General features: G+C 35.7%; 1 protein-coding gene and 1 pseudogene across 1 annotated transcript in view; one reads left to right on the top strand and one right to left on the bottom strand.

The window, feature by feature from the left end:
• The window catches only part of CSMD1 (CUB and Sushi multiple domains 1), a 2,529,117-nt gene that overhangs the window by 952,398 nt on the left and 1,559,092 nt on the right, over positions 1–17,627 (top strand). The gene's annotated exons all lie outside the window — the stretch shown is intronic.
• Positions 7,265–7,912, bottom strand: LOC102815979 (annotated as a pseudogene).

The following is a 17,627-nucleotide window of genomic DNA, read 5'->3' as shown; positions in this document are numbered from 1 at the left end:
TGCTGTAGGATAAGCACTGAAGTGGAAACCACAAGGTAAGCAGTTCAAACCTAATAGCTACTCTCTGAAAGCTATACAGGGCCAATATAAATCAGAACCAACTTGACTGCACTTAATAACAGCCACGTTTTACTGTCAATTCACCCATTCTCTCTTCTTTCTCTCTGGGACACTGTATCATTAGAACTAGCTCAAGATACTGTTTAATATTTATTGAAAGAATATTCAAAATACCAAGATGGGATAGTGCAGGTAGTGTAATTGGCATGTGGAATTTCATTTATACTTTTCCAAGCCCTAAATCCTCTTTTGAGTTAGTAGACGTGGGCTTACAGGTTCATAAAGTAAAAAGAGAAAATGTAATACTAAGACAAGATTCAACTTTATTTTTAAGATTTTTTTTTTTTTCTTTTCTTCTTGACATGTATCTCAAATGTAACCTAAGTTTCAGTTTTAGAAAACTGTGAACTAGCGAGCTGGGAGTTTTATTATTTTTATTTCTGTGGATTAAAGATAAAATGCTTTTAGACTCTAAAGGTACTACTGTGTAGGCTTCCTTCAAAACAATTGATTCAGCTCAGTAAAGACTTTCATGTAGGCCTTTTCTATGGAATACTTAATGAACTTCAAACATTAAGAAATTCCCTTCACTCTAGCAAAGATCTTATTTAAATGATTATTATACAATCTTTAAAAATAGGGAAGGGTGTTAAAAATTCACATCTCCCAGATGGCAATCTTGAGACATGGAGGTGAAATGACCTGCCTGACTGCCAGTGGGAATTGTGAAGCTGATGAACCAAAATTCCATGATAATGAGCATCTTTCTTTCTCTCTTTCTTTCTTCTTTTGTATTCATCTAACACGCAAATGTGCTAGGATGAAAGGTACATTTTTTTCACAATAAAAATATAGCATTAAATTCTTACTGTGGGAGAAGTACAATGTAAGTATTACATTTGAATTATCTAATCTAATTCTAGAGTCCTAGTATGGCATAATAGGATAAGCACTGCAAGGTGGTCATTTCAAACCCACCAGTCTCTCCAACTTGATTACACTTAGCAATAACAACAGTTTAATTCTAACCACAGCTCAGTGAATTGGGAAATATGCTTATTCCCATTTTACAGAAAAGAAAACTGAAATAGTTAAACAAAAACTGAAATGGTTAAACAAACGACTTTCCCGAATTCACATAGTTAGGTATCCCAGATGCTGGGATATGAATGTAGGGGACCCGTTCAAGATTTTATGTTCTTAGCTACCATGCTATGATGCAGGAAATTGCCAATCTATCCTTCTTTCAAATACTCTTCAGTTCCAAATCCAAAAGTTTTTGCTTCTGAGTAGTAAACTTTGGTATCAGATACATATTATTTTAAACTATTCTGCGTGAACATTTACTCTGCATCTTATTTCTTTGCCACTATAATTAATATTGCAGCAAATGTGCCTTTCCACATTCTCATAAGGAAGCGCTTCACAATTAAGATTGTTTCTTTTACCTCAGCTTGTGGCTATTTTTAAGTTTAATACATACTAGCAAATTGTTTTATAAAAGTATTGTAGTGATTTGCATTTGTTCAGGAATGTTATAGGTGTCTTTTTGCCTACATTTCAATTAGCTATTGAAATTAACACCTTTGTAAAATATTGAGCCAATCCAGTAGATATATCTTTTGTAAACTTTTTGTTTTTTTAATTTCCTCACTTTTTCATGTTTGGATATGCTTTTTCATAAAATGTTTATTTTTGTATTTTGTGCATTTCTCTAATATAATGTTTATCATTTCCATTAATTGTAAGATTTAAAAAACAACAACTAGGAAACAACTTTTATGTCATGCATGTTTCAAACGTTCAAATTAACTATAACTTGCTAAATGAATTTGCCATGGTCTTGTAAATACATGCATATAATGTGCATATAATGACAGGAGTCCTCTTGTGGTGCTGTAGGATAAGCACTAGATTACTAACCACAAGCTCAGTGGTTCAACCTACCAGTTGCTTCTTAGAAGCAATATACAGGGTCTCTATGAGTGAGAACCTACTTAACAGAAACATTTAGTGAGTGGTGGACCATTTAAAGTGCTCTCACAAATAGCCACCAATTATATCCATTTTCTAGGACTGATGTAACAAAATACCATAGAGTAGATGACTTATAAGAACATAATTTATTATTACATAGTTCTGGAGGCTAGTACTCCAAATTCAAGGTGTCACTAGAACCATAATCTCTAAAGGCTCTGTAGGAAGACTTTTTTTCCCTCTTCTAGTTGTTGATAATCTCTGTTAGCATAATGGTTATGGTTTGGGCTGATAACCTCAAGGTCAGCAGTTCAAAACTACCAGCTGTTCCGCAGGAGACAGATGAGGCTTTCTGCTATCATAAGGATTTATAGCCTCAGAAACCCTATGCAGAGTCACTGTGAGTCAGAACCGACTCCACGGCACATTACCACCACCACCAGTTGCTGGTAGTCCTCAGCATTCCTTGGCTTGCTGCTCACTGTAAGTTTGTCCTTACGTGCCCATCATTAATTATGTTATGTTCCTTTTCCTCTTTCCTAAGGACAACACTCAGATTAGATTAGGAGTCATCCTTCTGAGGCGAAACTTGTACTAACTTAATTGGTAACATCTTCAAAGATTTGTTTCCAACAAAATCACATTCAAAGCTATTAGAAGTTAGGATTTAAACAAAATCTTGTTTAGTGATTACAATTCAACACAGCAATGGGGAAAAATAAGGAAGAGTTTCTTCTTCTCCCTGAAAGTCAGTAAAAGCTTCCTGGAAAGGGGGCTTTAGAAATGGGTGCTAAAAACAAGAAATTCGGAGGGCCTGTCAGTGTGAAAGGATAGTCTCTTGGCTTCTTAACCTTAAAGCTAGACTTGGAGCCACATACATTTTTCTGGGTGGTTATTTCCCTACAAAGAGACCAATGTTCAAAAATTTGATAACTGGAAGAATGTTCCGGTAATGTAATGTTATTAGATCTATTATGACTGGAGAAATCATTCATACAGTGTAATAGCTGGTAGTAAACAAGTGAAAAATAAAAATATTTAAAATATTAATTACATTTTGAAGAGGGCTTTTTATATAGTGTTCCGTAAAACAACATGAAAATGATAGAAGAATGAACTCTTTAATCATAAAGAAAATAAAGATAGAACCTTTTCCTGGTGAGCCACAACCTAATAGTGCTTCGATATTTTATGCAATATTGCTATAGGCAAGCAGAGTATTTGTCCTGAGACTCTATCATGCTGAGAAGACAGGCACTATGCGGATAAAAACTACAGGATGATAGAAGCATTTTATATTTATACATCAGTAGCCACATCACTAATGCACTGGAAAGAGAGAAGAATTTCTCTTTTTGTTACTTACATTGATTGACCCTTATGCTGCTTATATTTTCCAGAGAGTTACATTTTATTTTCTAGAGTTATTAACTTTATACAGACCAGCTAAAATGAGTTGACTTTTCTAATTGGTAACCATGCAATTGTAGAAGAAATTCTTTTCTTTTTATATGAAGGAGCATCAATAAGTTTGTGAAAAATGGAATAAAAGGTAATGGAATTTTCCCAGGAACTTTTGAAGCCCTCTTACATTTTCTTCTTAAATGTTAAGCTACTATTTAATCAACTACAGCTTTCCACTCTATTAGGAGGGACCAGCCATGCCTCAGAAACTTTTTACAGAGTTACTATGAGTCATGTACTCCATGACACTAACAACAACAATATATAGCTAATGGAGTGCTCCTGTGGTACTTTAGGATAAACACTGGACCATGGGTCAGTTTGAACCACAAGGTCAGCAGTTCAAACTCACCAGTCACTCCTTGGAAACCCTGTACAGGGTCACTACACGCTGGAACCAACTGTACAGCACTTAACAACAACAATAATTTAACAATGAGTTGGAAATGACTCAACTGCAGTTAAAACAACAACAACATAGAGTTAATATTTCATTGTGGCCCTAGGAACTTCTTGTTGTTATTATTAAGTGTCATTGATTCAGTTCTGACTCATTGCTTTTGTTATATACCGTCTAGTTGGTTCCAACTCATAGAGACCCTGTATAAGGTTTCCAAGGAGTGACTAGTTTCCAAGGGTTTAAACTACAGAACTGTGGTCAGCAGCCACACTAAGAACTTGGATCTATCTCTTATTTTTCTAAAACTACATCTAAATATAAATAAGGGTTAATATCAGGGGTATAATTATTATTACTTACATTTGGGAAGATTCATTTTCGTTTCCTAGAACTGCCTTTTGCCTGACAGCTGTCTCTAGTGCCCATAGGGTATCTCCCAGAACCCTCAGGAAACTGTAATCACATTCCTTTGCCAGCATCCCACCTAGAGCCCGTACTGTGTGTCATTTCACATCATGCCTCTGTGAAAGCATAGTTGCCCTGGAGCTAACTACGTTTATATGAAAATGCAGCCCCCCACATGGGAATAGGAATGGAAAGTTACACTCCCAGAGAAATCCTCACCAAATAGAAATTGATAAATAAATGCCCCAGCTTTCCATCATTTGAGGGTAAAATTATGATGACTAATATTTTATACTTCCTAGCAATCCCAGTGGAATCTTATAATCATGACCAATAACTATGAAGCAAACCGTGATATGAGAATCATCTCCTCCTCTTTCTCTTCTGTCTCTCCCTTCTACCTCATTCTTGTGCCTAAAATCACCCAACCTCAAATTCTTTACCAGATGCTCATTAAAAAATAAGACCCACTACCATTGAATTGATTCCAATTCACAGAGATCCTATAGGACAGAACAGAACTGTTTCTTAGGGTTTCTGAGACTATAAATCTTTATAGGAACAGATACTTTCATCTTTCTCTCATGGAAAAAGATTATTCTGTTTTATGATCCTATTTTATATGGTTGTCTCTGACTGAGATAAAAAGAAAAAATGTGAACACTTCCAGAGTGCACATTACAGTCATCTGACCCACTCTTCCACTTCCATCAAGTCAATTCAGATGCTTAGCAACCCTGTGTAGGGTTCCCAACACTGCATATCTTTACAAGATCAGAAAGACTCATCTTTGTCCTGTCGACTGTCTGGTGGGTTTGAACTGCCAACCTTGTGGTTAGTAGTTAGGGCTCCTTAAAGTCCTCTATAGACCATAATTATTGTTTATGTTAGTGTTAAAATAAACAAAGTATAGTACCCATATTATAGAATTTCATGACAATAATTGATGATGGAACATAGCAGCCTTTCTATAAATCTTAACTACTACTACTAATTATTATTTTAGTAGTGATAGTAGAAACTATTACTTGTCTAAATAGTCAAGACATTCTTATTTCCAATACTTATTTCTAAATAATTGTTTACTAAAACCAATATTTACCTTTTATACTCCTTCATGTGTTAGTTGGTCAGCGAAGTTTGAAATTGCTTCTCATCTACTTTTATATCTTCTTTTACAGATCATTTCTTGTTTTTTCATCCCCTAGTCCCCTAAGGAAATGATAATAGCGGTAAACGCTGATGAAGATATGGACTCTAGTCATTTCACCTAAGTAAAATGATATACTGAATCTAGTTAATACTATGGATTAACTGGTACATTAGTTTGCCTAATGGTGATATAAATTTTTAATTCTTTTAATAGTTGTTTTTTAACCTGCCTTGTCTCTCAACTATTCTGAAGCAAAGATCTTCATTGATATCAACAAAAGTTTGAAATATATACAATGCTTAAAGGAAGTAGACTAATTATGAAATTAATAGAAAACATACAAAGCTTAGAATGTTTGAGCCATTCCTAATTCACTTACTCTTCACTTATTGACTTTTATTATCTGACCATTCACATTTATAACAATAGTAAAAAATCTGGATATGACTATTTTATCCCTTAATAATAAATATCTGGCAGTAGTGAACACCAAGGTGTGAGGCAAGAGTAGCATTGGCTGTGGTTAGTAAAGTTATGTGTCCACTTGTCTGGGCCTTGATTGATTCTCAAAAACTTGTGTTGGGATTTTGGAAATATTCTATAATGCTTGGACTCTACACAGGGTCATAGCCAGGCCTTAGGTTCACTCTGCAGGCCACCCTGAACAATATACCAGAAGCCCTAGCTATGATCAGGCCATGCATGGCGCAGTGTCTAATTAGCTACAGAATACCTTCTCCCTTGTGTTCGTAATACCTCAGTTCAGCCAGGAGCAGGATGAGATGACCATGGAGAGGTTAGGTGGGAACAATGGGTGTAGAATGGAGAGCAGAAAAGAAAAATGGGCATGTGGAGCTATGGGACATGAAAGACAGAAGACCAATGGGGTCCCTACCCTGGGTGTGTGCCAGGAGTTGGCAGGCAACTCTGAACCACAACTGCCATCACAACTCCCAGTTTCTGTGGCAAAGGTGTGGTGGGGAAAGGAGTTCTACAGTGTCATGTACATCACAAGATGCGCTGGGGATGCCCCACAGACAGCAAGCAACCAAAAGCAGGAAACACCCATGTCAAATAAAGAGTATGTCTCCTGATTCTAACATGGTATTAATTTTCACAAAATGATCGGGTTTTTAAAACCTAACCTATTGTAAGTGAGTAGTAGGTGTAAGTCATTTCTGGGAGTGTTGTTGGTGTTAGGTGTCATTGAGTCAGTTCCAATTCAGAGCAGACCTATGTACAACAGAGTGCAACACTGCCTGCCCTGCAGCAGCGTCATAATCATTGTTAAGCTTGAGCCCATTGCTGCTGCCACTGTGCCAATCCATCTCAGTCCTCTTTTTTGCTGACCCTCCACTTTACCAAGCATGATGTCCTTCTCCAGGGACCGGTCCCTCCTAATAATATGTCTAAAGTATGAAAGACAAAATCTTACCGTCCTGTCTTCTAAAAAGCATTCTGCCTGTACTTCCTCCAACACAGATTTGTTTGTTCTTCTAGCATACCATAGTACTTTTATGTGTGTGTGTGTGTGTGTGTGTGTGATGTGACTGTAGCAGTCATATATTTGAAACTCAAAACGGAAACAACTGCACTTCAACAGCTAGATATGCAGGTCCAGAAAATGAAGGTATTTTTAACTGCCACATTCACTCCAAAGCCCATTCATCTCCTTTAGCATCCCAAAGATTAGCATATGTTCTGCTTATCTATATAGTAAAGTGGCAAACACGTGGCACCGCTGACATCACAGGACAGTTGTCTATCAAACTAGACTTCTGACGCTAGGCTCCAGCTTCATTCTCTTACAGGTCATCATCCTTGTCTGGGAAAGCAGTTGTCTGCACAACCTCTAAATCATGCTCATATTGTGCTGCCCAAGTTTGGTCCATGACAACTTCTGGTGGGACAAGAGCAGGCATTGCAACAAACTCCAAGTTAGAATCCCCAATTAGTCTTCTAACAAGCCAAAGGAAGGGCTTTTCAAAGTTGTAGTTACTTTTTGCAGAAATGTCATAGTACTGAAGATTCTTCTTTCAGTGGAAGACGATGGATTTTGCTTTAACTTTCCCATCCTTAATGTCCACTTTGGTGCCACACAACACAATGGCAATGTTTTCACATACTCGAACCAGATCCCTATGCCAGTTACACACGCTCTTGTAAGTAACTCTTAATGTTACATCAAACATTATAATGGCACACTAGGCTTGGATATAATAGCCATCTCGCAGTCCCCCAAATTTCTTCTGACCAGCCATGTCCCACACATTGAATTTAATCGGTCCTCTGTTAGCATGGAACACAAGGGGATGGACCTCAACTCCCAAGGCGGCTATGTACTTCTCAAATTCACCAGTCAGTTGACGTTTCACAAATGATGTTTTTCCAGTACCGCCATCACCCACCAATACGAGTTTGAACTGCACTTGGGGTTTTCCTTGGGCAGCCATCGCGATGGTTCTCCCAGAAGCGTTTCCGGGCAATGACTGACCGAGGGATGGAAAGTGGCAGAAGCCACATAGTACTTTTAAATATTCTTCTCCAATGCATCAATTCTTCCAGGTCTTCCCTATTCATTGTCCAACTTTCACATGTATATGAGGCTGTTGAAAATACCACAGCTTGGATAAATCTGACACCTTTGCTTTTGAACATATTAAAGAGGTCTTATGCAGCAGATTTATTTAATGCAATGTGTCATTTGATTTCTTAACTGCTTATGGTTGGTGCATAAATTTGAATAATAGTGATATTAATTGGTCTTTCTTGTAGACATGTAGATACTATCCTATCACAGGCAGCTTTATTCTTCAAGATAGATCTTGAAATGTTCTTTTTGAACATGAATGTTACACCATTCCTCACGAATTTGTCATTTTTAGCATAGTTAACCATATGATTGTCAGATTCAAACTGGCCAATACCAGTCCATTTCTGCTCACGAATGCCTATCGATCTTTATGTGTTCCATTTCAATTTTTATAACTTCCAATTTTTCTAGATCCATGCTTCATACATTCCATGGTCCAATTATTAATGGATGTTTATATCTGTTTTACTTCATTTTGAGTTGTGCCCCATTAACAAATGAAAGTCCTGAAGCTTTACTCCATTTAAATCATCACAGTCAACTCTGCTTTGAGGAGGCAGTTCTTCCCCAGTCGTACTTAGTGTCTTATTTTCTGGCACTCTATCTGACATTATTCTGGAGCTATTCATAATCCTTCAGTAGTCCATATTCTCGTACTATCTGACAGTGTTTCACTGATATTTATAAGGTTTTCCGTGGATAAACATTCAAATGTTGTCTGTCCCTCCTTCTTCCTACTCTGTTTTATTCTGGAAGCTCAGCTGAAACCTGTCCACCATGGTGACCTTGCTGACATTTAAAATACCAGTGACCTAGCTTCCAACATCACAATACTCAAGCCACCACAGTATGATAAACTGATAGAAGAGTGGTGATTTTTCTGGGAGCAGGTACTCCTGGTAAGGTGCTATAGGGTAACTATTGGACTATTAAATACAAGGTTAGTAGTTCAAACCCACCAGCTGCTCTTTGGAAACTATACTGCGCCGCTATGAATCAGAACCAACTCGACAGCACTGAACAACAATAGGGATATCTTTTTGTTTTTATTGTAAGTATGTTGTCTTTATAAAATTTTGGGAATATTATTTTGTCTACAGAATTTTTAAATGTTGTTGTTAAGTGCTGTCAGTTCAGTTCCAACTCATAGAGATCCTATATAGAGTTTCTGGTAGGTTTGAATTGTTCACCTTTTGGTTTACAGTCATATAGTTAATTTAATTTCTTATTAGACCATTGATTGTTTCAATTTACCTACATGTTGTAGAAATTATCTTTCTGATTATATTTATTTATAAGCACAATATATTTTCAAAGTAAGCATTTAACTTTCGGTCTTTTATCATGGTAAAATTATTAAATATTATTCTTGAAATTGGATATAACAAACATTTTATGCAACTTTAAATAAACTCTTTCACTTTCTTGGGGTCTCAAATTTGTTACGTATAGAATAAGGGATCGTGGAGTTCACAAATCTCCTTCCAAACTTGCCTTTCCTATTAATTAGATTTGTTATTAACAACTTGTTATCATGAGTTATTATGTTTTCTTTTTTGTGGTCATTATAATTTTAAGGAATAAGAAGAGGAAAACTGTCTGTGGATGATAAACTAAAATTACAACTATACACAATATGGAGGAGTCTCAAAACACAGTTGAGTGCAGAAAACCAGACATAAGAGAGTATATAGTATGAAATTTCATTTATAAAATGTTCAAAATTAAGTGACATTACTCTATGGTGTTAAAAATCCAGTATAACTGGAAGGTGGCAAGATGGGGTTCTTTGGGATGTTTAATAATTTGGGTTCCATAGTACACAGTTATTAAATTTGAAAATGATTTCAGGTTATTATGTACCTTTCTCTGTGTATTTTAACTTCAATTTCAAATGTTAAAATTAAAATTAAACATACTGTACAAAACAATGGATTATCCAGAGGAATAAGCATCCAAGATAAGGCCAATTTTAATAACTAGTTTGTTTTATTATGGATTTTGAAAAGTACAAAACAAACTACATCATATAGATATTTATAAGAAATCGGTTAAGAGCATACTCCAGAAAAATGAATAATTAAAAAATGTTGTCAAGGCAGAATGCCATAAGGCATCTTCAACATAGATCTTGAGAATTTTCTAATCACCACCAAAAATAACCCAAAAATGAATGCAAAAAAAATTTACTGAATCTGTTATCATATCTTAGAATTCACATATACACATAAAAATTATTTTAAAAAGTTGTAGCCATCCAAGTTAGGTCAAATGGCTAGTAGCTGAAAGTTTGGGAGTTCACGCATACTTCCCTGCACTTCAGATCAGTTGTTCCCTTTACTCTCAGCCCTGACCCCTGGGACTAGGTCAGTGCCCATGACCTCAGGAGTGCACACATCTTCCTAAACTACAGACTAGCCAGCCTTTCCTCCTCTTTCTCTCTCATCTCAAGGTCAATGGATGTAAATTGGAGACCAAACGCAGCCCATGTTTTCATTGTGGCATTTCCCCCACTTCCACGCTCACGTAGACCCAGGTGATCATCAGCAAGCATACCAACCTGTTCATGGATTTCATTTCAGTGTCAGTCCAAGAAGGGGATTAATGACCTGACTTCTCTTGCCTCCAAAGCCAACAGCTTTCTTGAAATTCAAACAGCCAAATAGTCTGCTCTTTTTCTGTAGGTCTTTCTGTTCTCTCAGCAGTTCTGGGTTGGGTCTGCATGTCTTTTCAAATGGGAATATCCTGATTTAGAGTTTTACAAGGTTCTGGGTGGGGCTCAGGATTCCACCTAAGGCCCCATGCTCTACAAAGGCTTAACAGGAAGCCTATTTTCCTGGGCAAATTCTAACTCCCCCTGTAGCAAACCCAATAAGTTATAGGCTGAATATAGGCTTATAAACTTTCTGAAATCATAATCCAAATATGTATTTCTATCACACATAAATGTCTATTTTGGAATAGTAGGCAAGGGAAACCAATATCCACAAGACAGTCAAACACATAAATGTTTTCCCCCTCCTTTACTCATTCAACCTATGTCTCCATCCAAGGACTTAATCACAGAACACTTGTTCCGAGGTTTTATATAAAGCACTATTTACCTCTATCCTGTTTAGTCCAGTAGCGTAATGGTTACGAGTAGGGCTGCCAACCTCAAGGTCAGCAGTTCGAAACTACCAGTGGTTCCATGAGAGAAAGATGAGGCGTTCTGCTCCCATAAAGATTTACAGCCTCAGAAACCCTGTGCAGGGTCACTATGAGTCGGAACCGACTCCACAGTACTTAACAACAAATACCTCCCCAAGCCTACCTCTATTTTCATTACTCATTTTCCACCCTCCCTCTTCTTGTGTATTGCCATCCCTCTCCTTGTATATTGCCCTCTCCCTCACCAGTGCTAGCATGTATTTACCTTCCAGTCAGTGAATTACTCTCCTCTCCCTCCCACTCCTGGTTACCATCAAAGAATGTTTCTTATAGTATGGAAACTTTTTCTTAAACTTTTACAATAATGGTCTTTTTCAATATTTGTCCTTCTGTGATTGACTAATTTGTCTCAGCATAACATATTCCAGGTTCATCCATGTTATGAGGCAATTTGCAGATTCATAGTTATTCTTCAAGGTTGCAAAGCTTTCCATTGTTTTTATGTACTAATGTTTGTTTATCCATTCTTATATTGATGGGCACATAGCCTGTTTCTATCTTTTTGTTGTAATGAATAGTGCTATTGTGAATTGTTGTTAGTGGTGTTCATATATACTCATGTCTTGGCTTGTATTTCTTGTGGGTATATATGAAGTAGAGGGGTTGCTAGGTAATTAGGTATTTCTATTTTCAAATTAACCCACAGCGTCACACTAGCACTTCAATAGTAAAGTTACCTTTTATGTTGTTGTTAAAAGGTATTGGCAATGAATAAGTCACTGGTATTGAAAAATTCTTTCACACAATCTCCAATATCATTTCCATCACCAAGACCATATTTTCCAATTACTGATCCTGATTCTTTGTTCCCAGTTTCTCATTCTAATCACCAGTAGTTATCACTGCATTTTATTTGCATATTTGATCAATTTCAGACTGAAGAAGTTGGTAGAATTCTTCAATATCATCATCACTGGCTTTAGTGGTTGGTACATAATTTTTGATAATAGTTGTATTAACTGGTCTTCCTTGTAGGGCTATGAATATTATCCTATCACATACACCATTGTTCTTCAAGATACATCTTGAGTGTTCTTTTTGGCAACAAGTACAATGCCATTCCTCTTCAATTTGTTTTTCCTGGCATTGTAAACTTTATGATTGTTGGATTACAATGGCCAATACTAGTCCATTTCAGCTCATGGATGCCTAGATGATTGATCTTTATGTCTTCCATTTATTTTTTTGAATTTTCCAGTTTTCCTAAATTCAAACCTCATGTATTCCATAATTCAATTATTAATGGATATTTGCAGTTGTGTTTTCTCATTTGAGTTGTGCCACACTAGCAAATGAAGATCCAAAGGGTTAACTCCATCCACATCATTAAAATCAACTCTACTTTGAGATGGCAGTTCTTCCCAGGTCATATTTTGAATGTTTTCAAACCTAAGGGACACAACTTTTGGCACTATACATGACAATGTTCAGCTGCTGCTTTAAGGTTTTCAGTGACTCACTACTCAGATGTGATCTGCCTCTCCTTTCTAGTCTGTCTTATTCTGGAAGCTCCACTGAAATCTATTTACCATGGATATTTAAAAATACTGGTGGCATAACTTCTAGCATCAGAGCAGCACACAAGCCACCACAGTACACAAACTGGCATATGAGTGGTGTGTGGGATTACTGTATCTTAACTGGAAAACCACTAAGAATCGTGGCACATTCAAGTTGCCATAAAACATCAACTGCCACACCTACTTATGGGCAACTTAAGCATTTTTACAAAAAAATCTCTGGATTTCTATGCAGTTAGTTTTGAATACTATAGCTCATAGACAAGGAGTACATAAAGAATAAATAAGAGCAAATTTAAAAAAAAATAATAATAACACTGTAAGCTAGAATAGTTCATGAAAGTTTCACTGTTTGTCACAGATGCCCTGACATATAATTTATCATCTAGGACCCTTAACATTGTTGTTGTTGTTAAGTGCCGTCGAGTCGGTTCCGACCCATAGCGACCCTGTACACATTAAGAGACACCAATATGCGTGGACTTAAAACTATATTTAATTAGAGTCAATGATGCAGATTTGTTTCTTTTTCCAAATATAGCAATAGTATGAGCATCCTGAATATTTATTAGCCTCAACTGAACTTTAATCACTGCATATTAATTCAAAATTCTCCTTTCTAAAATCTCTTTTTAGTTCCTATGGTAGTAAAATGCAAGCTCAAATGTCAAAACATGTATGACATAGGTATTTGCTACTTGGCTGAATATTTGACTTAGAAAATATTTAGCCATGTATTAAAAAGTGTAAAGATTGTCATCAAGAAAAATGAAGTGGAATGAAAAAAAAATTTTGGCAATTATTGTCAATAGAGGCAATGATACAACGAGGGTAGTTTCCCACAAAATGATGGGTAGTCTAATAAAACCAAATGAACACATTTGTATGATATGTTCCTCATCTTTTAATTAGAAATACCACTAGCAGTGCCACATTGAATTGAACATATTGTGGTATATTTACTGGTATATTACTTAGGCTAGAACTAAATTATTAAGTTTTGTGTGTGTGTGTGTGTGTGTGTGTGTGTGTGATATAAAGCAGACTTATAGGTTTTAGAGGGCAGTGTAAGGCAAATGTAACAAAATTCATCTTTTGTTTCAAACAACTAATGATTTCACTTTGGAATTTATATTTGTCATTAAAAACTGTCATTGATGCCTTGGTTAGCATACCATATGGTAAATACTAAGAACAGCAAGAAAATGACATATTTGAGAATATTTAATCAGATCAATTGTTGGGCATTCGTTTACATTGGTGGCTACATGCCATGGACTGGGTTCTGACTCATAGCGACCCCGTACAGGGTTTCTGAGGCTGTAAATCTTTATGGGAGCAGAAAGCCTCATCTTTCTCCCATGGAATAGCTGGTAGTTTTGATTAATTTGTGGGAAAATAAAAGTATTAAATGTGCATCTTTTCCTTGTTTAAGAAGGAAGAGAGAGGAGATTTCAAAAGAATTGTGTGTGCTTGTACCACTATAAATAGGTTATTGTGCTGGACTGCAAGGTTGCTTTGAACTGCAAGGTCGGCAGTTCAAGATCATGAGCCAGTCTTCAGAAACCCTATACAGGGTCTCTATGAGTTGGTACTCACTTGACAGCACTTAACAACAACAACCATAATATTACAAAAAGACATGCATAATAACATTTGTTTAACATATATATATAACATTTGTTTAATATATTTATATATATATATATATATATGTTTAGAGTCCTTGTGTGGCACTGTGGGTTAATGCGCCAGACTGCAAAGCCATTTGAACTGCAAGGTCGGTGGTTCAAGCTCACCAGCTGCTCCTTGGAAATCCTATATAGGGTTGGTACGGGTCGGAATCGACTCAACGGCACTTGACAACAACAGATATATATATCCCGTTATATTCTAGTAAAAAAATTTGGGTTGAATTGCAGTCAAAGATGGTAGTTACTTTTTTTTTCCCCACTAAATTTTATCTTCATGAATTTTCATGTATTTCTCATTAAAAAAAATGTGTAGGTAATAAAATATTCATGGAAACCCACTACTCATAAAGGTTGTTGTCCTTAAGTGTTGTCAAGTCATTCAGATGCATAGAGACACTGTATAGGGTTTCCAAGGAGCAGCTGATAACCTTTATCACTGACCTTGTGGTTCAAACCAACTATGTAATCCAGCACATTAACCCACAGCACTATACCGGAATTCCACTAATAAACAAAGCATATTAAAATCACAAATATTTCAATCATGCTCCCCTTAAGTCAGTTACTTCAAATATAATTTGATAGCAATTCAGTGTTTCACAAAATGAAACAAATTTTACAGTTTCATATCTGCTGCTTCAAAAATTTGAAAAATCATTTGAAAACATTAATTACAAAATACAAAAATTGAATTATATTTAGAATAGGTTTTTCTAATAGCATTTGGTTGAAATCATTTTGGAAATTGGTAATTAAGCAAGGCAAATTCAACCTAAATGTTTAATTTAAATGAATGCTACTTAGAATAAATGCATGTTATTTTTATCAGAGGCATTTACCTAAGGGCAGGACTAAGAAGGGTCAGGAGAGGAGGAATGGAGACAAGACACACAGGGAAGAAGTGGGATAAATGATGTTATATGAGGGGACTGCAATCAATGAGATGAAACAAATTGTGTATGAATTTCTGAATGTAAAACTGATGATCTGCTCTGTATAGATTCACTCAACTCATTATAAGAAATTTAAAATAACAATAATTTCTGAAGCTAATTAAAATCATGATTTAAAAATAATTATTATTTTCTTGCTGTTGTTGTTAAATGCCATCAAGTCAGTTCCGACTCACAGCAACCCAGTATAGGGTTTCCAGGGAACCACTGGTGAGTATGAACCGCTGACCTTGTGTTTTAAAGCAACCATGTGGTCTAGTGCTTTATCCCACAGTGCCACACCAGGACTCCTATAATTTGTTTAGGTGTATGTATAATAATTGTTGAGTGACAGCTAGTGCTGTTGACTATAAAAGAACATTCTTTGGCTCCTGTTATTACAAATAATTAAAGTAGGGAGCCTGCAAAAACACCCAGTGACAACTATGCAGTCCCAGCTCTTGTTGTCCAGGGGCCCACAGTATGATTTCCAAGCAATGACTGAAAGTACAGAGACGTGTTGATAGCATCAATTACATCTAATTATTCCCAATAAGGCTTTTCCATTCTTACCAAATGAATCTACTTTCTGTCCTTTGCACTCAATTTGCTTATTCTCACTTCTCAGTCATTGCACAAGGTAAGCTCTCCTAATCTTTAAAAGTTGCAAACAAACTAGCTTCCTACAGATTGCATTTAACACATTCAGTTTTGACTAATACTGCATTATTTTGTATTCCACACACATTTTTCTGCAAAACATGAATGATTTATGAAAATTTAGTAAAGGGTAGCTATGACTCATAATTGACTTGATGGCAAAGAATTTGGTTTGGGTTTAGCAGGTGTTATCTGTTTCCCCTTGAACTAGGAAGGAAAGACATGTGTTATATAATTGTCCTTCTTTCCACATACCAAACCTTTAAAGACATATCAATATTTACAAGCTCAACATTGACATAATAGCAAAACTATATCACCTGAAGGGAAAAGCAATTTTTTTGCCTTACATTTACTAACCCAGAATTATCAGAAAGTGATGATTATTTTTATTTAATAGTTTATATGCTTTACTCTTATAAATGATGAACATGATCTTGTGTAGTCATCTGAATAATTATACAATCATTGAGAGTTCATTAGGGTGAACATTTTTATCATCTGTTCTAAAGTTACAGTTTAGAAGTTAAAATTTTACACTTGTCCGTTTTACAGTTGGTATTATGTGACTTAAAAAGATAACACTAACTTTGTATGTAGGTAGATATTAGGGTTGATTTTAATGAAATTTTACAACTGTTTAAACTATGTATCATCAAATTTCCGGTACAAACTGCAATTCAAAGCTATTCTATATGTGACTCTCTGGAGAAAAACATTGTTGTTTGCTGTTAAGTGCCATAAAGTTGGTTCTGACCCACAGCAATACTATATAGGGTTTCTGAGGAACATCTGGTGAGTTTGAACTACCGACCTTATGATTCAAAACTGTCTTGATGTCAAATGCTTATTCTACAGCACCACATCAGGATAGATTATAATTAATAATAACTAAAAGAATATTTTAATATAGAAAATACAGGAAAATTATTTACTGTTGTTTTAGTTAAGTGCCATCAAGTTGGTTGTGACTAATAGTAACCCTCCAAGGAGTGACTGATAGATGTGAACTGCCAACCTCACGGTTAGCAATCCAGTGCCTATCTTGTAATTATTAGTATTTATTTAAGTCACCAGTTACATAAATAACCAAATTAAGTAGCCAATTAATCAAAGCAAACTAGTATTTTATTCTGATCTGGATTATACTATAATAGTACAATTATATTATAATGCAATTCTCTGAGAATCTTCTATTTATATAATTCTAGAAACTAAAACCGAATGCTATCAATTTAATTTCAACCCATAATGATGCTAAAAGACAGCAAAATTGCTTCTCATGGTTTCTGAGACTGTAAATCTTTATGGTTGCCTCATTTTACATCAGCGGAGTGACTAGTGGACTCAAACTGCCAACATCTCAGGTTAGCAGCCCAGAGCAGAGCATAACCCAGTGTGACAACAAGGCTCCTTTTCTATAGCATAGATTTTGTTTTTCTATTTGAACCATTTCTATTTTTTTCTACTGGAGCTTTTATATTACATTTCAGATCTTCCTTGGTGAAGAAATAAGAATTATTTTCATTCTTCTTAATGTACTAATACTTATATATATT

Source organism: Chrysochloris asiatica, unplaced genomic scaffold (genome assembly GCF_000296735.1).
Source record: "Chrysochloris asiatica unplaced genomic scaffold, ChrAsi1.0 scaffold00095, whole genome shotgun sequence".
In the NCBI taxonomy this organism is placed as follows: Eukaryota; Metazoa; Chordata; class Mammalia; order Afrosoricida; family Chrysochloridae; genus Chrysochloris; species Chrysochloris asiatica.
This window is presented reverse-complemented; position numbering and strand designations above follow the sequence as displayed.